Source organism: Melanerpes formicivorus, unplaced genomic scaffold (assembly GCF_026170545.1).
Source record: "Melanerpes formicivorus ecotype bairdi unplaced genomic scaffold, bMelFor1.0.p_v2 SCAF_9, whole genome shotgun sequence".
NCBI classification, from domain to species: Eukaryota; Metazoa; Chordata; class Aves; order Piciformes; family Picidae; genus Melanerpes; species Melanerpes formicivorus.
Window position 1 is genome coordinate 839,417 of NW_027142361.1, and position 9,381 is coordinate 848,797.

Sequence of the window (9,381 nt, forward strand, 5' to 3'; positions counted from 1 at the left end):
GGCTGAAGAGAGAGGAGGCAGCTTGAGGAGCGCAGCTCGCCTGCCCACTGACAGGGGGAAAAAAAACAAAAAAAAACCAACCGGGTGGAGAGGGTGGCTCCTGCAAGATGGTCACTACTACAGCAAAGGCTAACAGAAGGACAGTGGGCACCCAAACAGAGACCACTCACAAGCATGCAGATGTTCAGGTAGGTGGCTGCAGTGAGTGCTGGAACCTGGCACTCGACATGGAGGCTGGAGGGAGCAGCTCCTGTTTCAGGTGTGAGCAGGTCAGTGATCTGATGAGCATGGTGGTCAAACTAAAAGAAGAGGTGGAAAGGCTAAGGGCTAGAAGAGATGGCAAACAGAAAATTGACGATTCCCATAATGTAAACTCTTCTAAACCAGAACAGGGGGTAACTCTTAGTGGAACAGGGAGTTTGATACCTTCCCAGCAGCAAGACTCTCAATCTCCCTATAGTAACCCACATGAGCAGGGCCAATGGTGTCGTAGGGTTGAGGGAAAGGCCAAGCCCTTCCCCCCCCACTGTGAGTAGAGGAAAAAAATTGAAGGGAAAGGAAAAAAAAACCTCACAGCTGAATTAGCAAAGCAGTGGGTGCTGTATATTTACAAAGCAGTTTAGGGAAACGCAGGGAAATATATACAGAATTTACAGTATTTACAATATATACAGAAATATACAACCAAGTAACACAGAAATGAGGGTTCCCTCCTCTGCTAAGGGGGTTCCCCACCTCTGCTCCCCCTTCTCTCCCCCTTTCCTCAGAGAGGGTTAGAAAGAGAGGAAAAGAGAAATGGTTAATTAAAAAGCAGTTACGTATTAGGATGTTAGAAGAGGCCTCACGCTTTATCTGCTTCAAGGTCAAGCCTGGACGAGAGCCAAGAACGCTGTGAGCTGCAAAGGGGGAAAAGCAAGACTGAGGAAAAGTGCAGGAAAGCCCATGATTCTCTGCTGTACTCCCAGTTCAAAAGGTGCTTCCCCCCAATCTACCAATGAAATTAGTTTAGATCCGTCTTTCGTTTACAAACATCCGACCACAATATTCCCTTTCTTAAGGGGACAGCCTGAAACAGTCACAAATGGGAACAGGTCTCTGCCCAACGGAAGAAATGCAAACGAAGAATGTCTGCTACTTTGAGCAGCACGCTGCCTCCAGTGCAGTTACAGAACAGGTATGAAGCTCTGCAGGAGGAACAGGTCATTGGTAAGGTCAAGGACTCAAGAAGGTCAGATGCTGCACCAATGACAGGTTGCCTCAGGCCAGCCATCAAAACTTACCCAGAAAAGAAACCTCGTAGGGTCATCGTCATAGGAGACTCCCTACTGAGGGGAACAGAGGGCCCAATATGCAGACCAGACCCATTTCATAGAGAGGTCAGCTGCCTCCCTGGTGCCCAAGTAAAAGACGTTGTAGATAGAATTCCCAAGTTCGTGAGTCCTTCAGACAACTGCCCACTTCTGGTCTTTCAGGTGGGCAGTGACGATGTAACAATGAGAGGCTCACAATCTATTAAAACAGACTTCAGAACCTTAGGGCAAATGCTAAAGGGATCAGGGGCTCAAGTTGTGTTCTCTGCTATATCTCTAACGTCAGCAATGGATGAGGATACACTGAGGAAGGGCCGACAGGTCAATTCATGGCTCAGGGGCTGGTGCCATCGACAGGGCTTTGGGTTCCACAATCATGGATTGGTTTTCAAGGCACCAGAGCTGAAAACAACTTATGGGACACACTTGTCCCAGAGGGGGAAAAGAATCCTGGGGCAGGAATTGTCAGGGCTCATTGATAGGGCTTTAAACTAGATTTGAAGGGGGAAGGGGTTAATAGTCTCCTGCTGGCCGGTGACAAACAGAGGGGCAGCTCACCAGCAGCAGAGAGAAGGAGAGCTGGTAAGGGCTCTCAACTTGCTGCCCTGAGGCAAGCCACGAATGATCCACCAGGACATTCTGTGGAAACCGAGGGGAACTGGCACAAGAGGAGGACAGGGCCAGCCCAGCTGAAGTGCTTCTATGCGAATGCGTGCAGCTTGGGCAACAAACAGGATGACTTAAGGGCCACTGTGCTGCTCGGATGCCACGACATAGTGGCTGTTACTGAAACTTGGTGGGATGAATCCCATGACTGGAATGCAGGCATAGATGGGTATAAACTCTTTAGGAAGGATAGGCAGGGAAGGAGAGGAGGAGGTGCTGCCCTCTATGTCAATAGCCAGTTGGAATCAGTGGAGCTCCACCTGGGGAGGGATGATAAGCTGGTTGAGAGTGTATGGGTTAAAATTAGAGGCAAGACAAGGTGTCACCGGTTGACACTGTCCCCTTAAGAAAGGGAATATGGTGGACGGAAGTTGGTAAATGAAAAGAACAATCTAAACTAATTTCATTGGTAAAGTGGGAGGAAGCACCTTCTGAACTGGGAGTGCAGGAGGGTATCCTGGGCATTCCAGCACTTTATCTTCAGTCTTGCTTCCGCTCCTCCGCAGGGCAGCAGCTTGCAGCTCCTGGGCTTTCTGCCAAGGCTTCGGCCATGAGACTGATAAGCTGTAAGGCCTGTATTAACTCCTTTCCAATTAACACAAACTGCTTCTAACCTTTTTTTTTTCTCTTTCTCTCTCTTTCTAACCCACTCTGGGGAAAAGGGGGAGAGAGGGGGAGAGTGGAGGTGGGGAACCCCCTCAGCAGGGGGGGAACTCTCATTTCTGTGTTACTTTATTGTGTATCTTTGTATATATTGTAAATATTATAGATTTGTATATATTCCCCTGCATATCCTACATTGCTTTGTAAATATACAGCTCCACTGCTTTCCTACTTCAGCTGTGAGATTTTTTCCTTTCCCTTCAATTTTCTTTCCCTTTACTTTACAAGGGGGAAGGGAGGAGGCTTCTTGGCCTTACCCTTCCAACCCTACGACATTACTGTGGGGGTCTCCTACAGGCCACCTGACCAGCAGATCCAAGCAGATGAGGCCCTCCACAGGCAAATAGAAGCAGCTTCCAGGTCACAAGCCCTGGTCCTCATGGGTGATTTTAACTACCCAGACATCTGCTGGAGAGACAGCACAGCAAGGCACCAGCAATCCAGGATGTTCCTGCAGTGCATAGAAGACAACTTCCTCCTCCAAATGGTAGAGGAACCAACAAGAAATGGTGCTATGCTGGACCTTGTTCTCACCAACAGGGAAGGGCTGGTAAGCAATGTGAGGCTCAGAGACGGCCTTGGCTGCAGTGACCATGAAGCAGTTGAATTTAACATCCTCAGGGCAATCAGGAGGAAGTATTCCAAGCTTACGACCCTAGACTTTAGGCATGCAGACTTTGATCGCTTCAGGGATCTGATAGCCAAAGTGTCGTGGGACAAAGCCCTGGAGGGAAGAGGGACCCAGGACAGCTGGTCAGTATTCAAAGACCACCTCCTCTGTGTCCAGGAGCTCTGTATACCAACAAAGAGAAAAGCAGGTAAGAATGCTAGGAGGCCTGCCTGGATGAACAAGGACCTACTGGACACACTATTACTTAAAAGGAAACTCTACAGGAAGTGGAGAGAAGGACAGGTAGAACAGGGGGAATATAAGGAAGCTGCCCGAGCAGCAAGAGTCCTGATTAGGAAAGCCAAAGCAGAGTTCGAATTGAATATAGCCAGGGAGATTAAAGGGAACACTAAGAACTTCTACAGGTATATTAATGGGAAGAAGAAGACTAGGGAAGGTGTGGGCCCCCTCAGAAGGAAACTGGCTCAGAAGAATAGTGAAGAGGTGATTTGGAACAGTTAGCATGGCTTTGCCAAGGGCAAATCCTGCCTGACCAAGGATACCCAGGTTTACGCAGTAAATTAAACTCAGATTTGGTGCCTGATCCTCAGGCATTTCCACTGGAGCATCACTCTCCCAGGATCTTAAACTTTGCTGAGTTGTGCCTGGAAGGAGACGCTGGAGGGCACCAGGAGGACGGAACTGGCAGCCCTGGGGCGGGCAGCTCAGCTGGGCAGGCGCAGACAGCGTTCTTCAGAAATATCCAGAGATGAAGCACATCTCTCGGCGTTGGCATGATGCTCTGGCCATGGGGAGAAGTCTGTCCCAGCGAAAACTGACGGCAGTAAAACGGGGGAAGGCAGAGGGAAAATGGTAAAACACTTATTTCAGCCAGCAATGCTGGTGGCAGTGGAAGGGGGAGAAAAGAGGAGGAACATGAAAGGCATTATGTAAAAAATAAGTGTATTTCAGCAGTGATCTACCCACTTTCCTTTTTCTCATGTCCACAAACATTTTGGGAGAGAAGATTATAATTCTAGAAGATCCCAATAAGCTGGTGCAATGATCTTGTTATGATCTTGTTAGGGACGGGGAGGAAGAACTGCCCATTGTAAGTGCAGATCAGGTTCGTGATCATCTGAAGAACCTGAAAGTGTTCAAGTCCATGGGACCCGACGGGTTACACCCACGGGTACTGAGAGAACTGGCAGATGAGGTTGCTAAACCCCTCTCTATTATATTTCAAAAGTCATGGAAATCTGGTGAAGTCCCCACAGACTGGAAAAGGGGAAACATTGCCCCCATCTTCAAAAAGGGCAAGAAGGAGGAACCAGGGAACTACAGGCCAGTCAGTCTCACCTCTGTGCCTGGAAAGACCATGGAGCAGATCCTCCTGGAGTCACTACTCGCTCAAAAGAATAGTGAAGAGGTGATTGGGAACAGTCAGCATGGCTTTGCCAAGGGCAAATCCTGCCTGACCAACCTGGTGGCCTTCTATGAGCAGGTGACAAAATTAATAGATGAGGGGCGAGCAACTGATGTCATTTACCTGGACCTGAGCAAAGCCTTCGACACTGTCCCGCACCACATCCTGGTCTCCAGGCTGGTGACACATGGGTTTGATGGGTGGACCACTAGATGGATAAGGAACTGGCTTGATGGCCGCACCCAAAGAGTGGCTGTCAATGGCTCCATGTCCCAGTGGAGGCCAGTGACAAGCGGAGTCCCTCAGGGATCAGTCCTGGGACCTGTCTTATTCAACATCTTTGTGGGGGACATGGACAGTGGCATTGAGTGCACCCTCAGCAAGTTTGCTGATGACACCAAGCTGTGTGGTGCAGCAGACACGCTGGAGGGAAGGGAGGCCATCCAGAGGGACATGGACAGGCTGGAGAGGTGGGCACAAGCCAACCTCATGAAGTTCAATAAGAGCAAGTGCAGGGTCCTGCATCTGGGTCGAGGCAATCCCAGGCACAAATACAGGCTGGGCAGTGACTGGCTGGAAAGCAGCCCTGAGGAGAGAGACTTGGGGGTGCTGGTGGACAAAAAGCTCAACATGAGCTCTCAGTGTGCACTTGCAGCCCGCAAAGCCAATCAGATCCTGGGCTGCATCAGGAGAAGTGTGGCTAGCAGGTCGAGGGAGGTGATCCTCCCCCTCTACTCAGCCCTGGTGAGACCCCACCTGGAGTACTGTGTCCAGTTCTGGAGCCCCTATTACAAGAGGGATGTGGAGGTGCTGGAACGTGTCCAGAGAAGGGCCACAAGGATGATCAGAGGGCTGGAGCACCTCTCCTATGAGGACAGACTGAAGGAGTTGGGGCTGTTCAGTCTGCAGAAGAGAAGGCTCCGAGGTGACCTAATTGTCGCCTTCCAGTATCTGAAAGGGGCCTACAGGAAGGCTGGGGAAGGACTTCTCAGGATCTCAGGTAGTGATAGGACTAGGGGGAATGGAATGAAGCTGGAGGTGGGGAGATTCAGGCTGGATGTGAGGAGGAGATTCTTCACCATGAGAGTGGTGAGACCCTGGAATGCGTTGTCCAGAGAGGTGGTCGAGGCCCCGTCCCTGGGGGTGTTTAAGAGCAGGCTGGATGGGGCTCTGTCCAGCCTGATCTAGTGTGGGGTGTCCCTGCCCATGGCAGGGGGGTTGGAACTAGATGATCCTTGTGGTCCCTTCCAACCCTGAATGAAACTATGAAACTATGAAACTATAATATACTGGTGATTTGTGTTAAAATTATAAGACTTAGAGTGCACTGGGATTAAGGGTCAGGATCTTGTGAGGCTTGTTTAGAGGGTAAAGGGAAAGAAACCTACCTTGCAGACTTGCAAGGACACTGTCTGGTTAATTGGAGACATCACGGCTGAGAAGGAGCTGTCTTAAAGATAAACATTCAGAACTAGGAATTTGTTTTCTTCAGATAAGAAGCCTGCACAATTGGGCATGCGTGAAAGTGGATGCTTTGACCCTTACCACACTGAATGTAGAGAGAAGGGATTTGACCACCTATTCTAAGACTAATTATCATATGCCTGCCTTCTATTTAGCATAAGTTTGCTTATGTAGATGATGTAACTACATAAGATGAAGAAAACTATTGTAAGGTTGCTTTTTGGGTGAAGTTTTGTACCCTCACATGCCCAACCGGTTGCTTTGCTTGCTTTTATTGCCTTTTTATGATCTTTTAGTGCCAATCAATCTGTTACCAAAAACTTTTACCTGGAGTCATCTATAACAATCTGAAAAATGCAGAGTGTAATTCAATGTGAATGAGCTGGAAAACTCCACTAAAATCAAAGTGCACAACAGTGCATGACATTAGACATTTTCATTAGGAAGAGGCTTCTCAACTCCGGGATCAATTTCTGGTCACAACAAATAACCCACAGTAAAAGGACACTAAGCCTTGACTAGGAAGGACATATGTATTTCCAGGAACTTTGTTCATATGTTCCAGATACACAATCTCACCACCAACTTCCAGTTTGAATAACTGATTTAATATTTATTAGCCTTGCAGAGGGAGGGTGAATAATTTGGGGGTTTTTCAACCTCCCAAACCAGAGCCCTAAATGCTGATATCTAAGCTCAGGACTTGTTTTTGCTTTTATCTGAGTAACGGCATGAACACATGTTTTAAATCACTGAAATTTAACAGGTTGGGAAAAACAGTTATTTCCCATGTTACTGGAAGAATGGTGCAGCCACGCCCTAGCTGCTGCTCTGAAGCTGTTACGTTGGTCACTGCATACACTTGAGAGTTAAGCCAGTGAGTTACAACTTGCTATAATAAGAATTTTCTGCTTTCCATTAGATCACACTCACTGGAACAACTGCAAATATACTGAAGCAACCAACACAACCATTAGGGACATTCCAGGGTCTCTTTGCTTCATTGCTGGCATCAAACAAGCTCTGGCAAAAGAGCTCCCATTGTCAGAAGCAACAGATCAGCTCTTCGGAATGAGAAGCAGTAAAGCACTAAGACTCCAAAGAAATCTTAGCAAAAGCAAAAAAAAAAAAAAAAAAAAAAGGAAGAGATCGTAGATCATATACTAAAACTCAGTGCTCTCTTGTGGTGTTATGTGAGGAACAAATAACACCCTGAGTTGTTAGCAGCAACTTGAATGCTTCTTTATCAAACTACCAAATGAAGGCTACACCTGTCTCCTGAACTGAAATTGTTGCAGGGAGTCACAGAAGAGACTGGTTCACCCAGCAGAAGCAGAGCAGGAGGATATGTCAATTTGGGTCACACTACCAGAACCTAGATCTGTTTGTATAAGAAATAAGTATTCAAACCATTCCCATATGATCATATCTCTTTGGAAGGGCAGACCACTTTAAATAGGCCAGATCAGTCATGCAAGTCATGAAGCTAAGTATTCACAGGCATTAGCTGCTGGGTAACCTGAGTGTTTTCTTATCTGCCACTGCTTCTTTGAAACATTGAGGGCAACTCAAGGTTAGAAAGCATAAATTTAGGTATCTGCATATGCACCAAATGCAAATGTTGTTATAGTCATTTTCTCCACTTGCCCACTCGAATGTGGATTGTAGGAGGTGTGGAGTTGCCAATCAATCCCTAAAATTTTGCTCACTTGTTGTACCACCTTGGCCACAAAATGAGGTCCCCTGTCTGAGGAAATAGCAGCAGGTACCCCAAAATGAGGTATTATCTCTTGTAACACTGCCTTAGTAACCTCCCATGCTTTGTTTGTGCGACAGGGAAATGCTTCTGGCCAACCAGAGAAGGTGTCAGTGAGTACCAACAGGTACCGGTATCCCCCCTTTCATGGGAGCTCAGTAAAATCAATTTGCCATTGTTGTCCTGGATAATTTCCTTTGCTAATTTGTCCCAGTCTAACTCCTCTTCTTACTTTGGGGTTAGCCTTAAGACACACCTCACATTGCCGGGTTACCTGTTTGACCCTGGTGTATAACTTCCGTGCTATACACTCCTGAACCAATTTTTGATAAAGGGCTTCTGTTCCCCAGTGAGTCTTTGCGTGTTCCATCTGAACAAAAGCCCAGAGAAGGTTAGTGGGAATGATTAATTTCCCATCCGGTGTCCTGGCCCAGCCCTTTCCTGTCCTATTCCCCAAAAGGTCTTTAATTAATGTCTGATCCTCTGTGCTATACACAGGTTCTGGCTCTTTTTGCTCAATGGACAGTTTACCATCTGGGATCAAAACAAACTCTGACACCTTTCTCCCCTCCCTGGCCACCCTTTTAGCTGTTTCATCTGCCAGTCTGTTGCCTCTTTCTTGACCAGTATTCCCTTGGTGTGCTTTGCAGTGCATTATGGCTACTTTGCTTGGCTTCTGCACTGCTTTTAGCAGCCTCAGTATTTCTTCTGCATGTTTAATACCTTTTCCTTCAGATGTCAACAGTCCTCTTTCTTTCCAAATGGCTCCATGGGCATGTACCACCCCAAAGGCATACTTGGAGTCAGTCCACATGTTTGCACTTTTCCCTCGGGAAAGCTCAAGAGCTCTGGTGAGTGCTATTATCTCTGCCTTTTGAGCGGAGGTGTTACTTGGTAGGGCTTCTGCCTCGATTACCTCTTCCCCTGTAGTTACAGCGTACCCAGCTTTTCTTTCTCCCTGGATCACAAAACTGCTTCCATCGGTGTACCAGTTATGGTCTGCCTTTTCTAGGGGTTCTTCCTTCAGGTCAGGTCTGCTGGAATAAGTGGCCTCAATTGTTTCCAAACAATCGTGAATAACTGGTTCTCCATCACCACCCTGGAGGAAAGAGGCTGGATTGACAAAGTTAGCAACTTTAATTTCTACATCATCCTGCTCCACTAGGATGGCTTGGTATTTAAGAAATCGTTGTGGAGACAGCCAGTGTCCTCCCTTGGCTTCTAGAACAGCAGAGCTGGTGTGTGATACTAGGACTGTGATCTTCTGCCCGATTGTGAATTTGCGAGACTCTTGAATGTTAATTGCAACTGCTGCCACAGCCCTCAGGCATCCTGGCCATCCCTTGCTTACCTCATCCAGTTGTTTAGAGAGGTATGCCACCGCCCTTCGGTAGGGTCCTAAGGTTTGTGCTAGGACTCCGAGTGCTATCCCTTGGCTTTCATGGGAATACAATAAAAAAGATTTAGTGACATCAGGTAGGCCTAG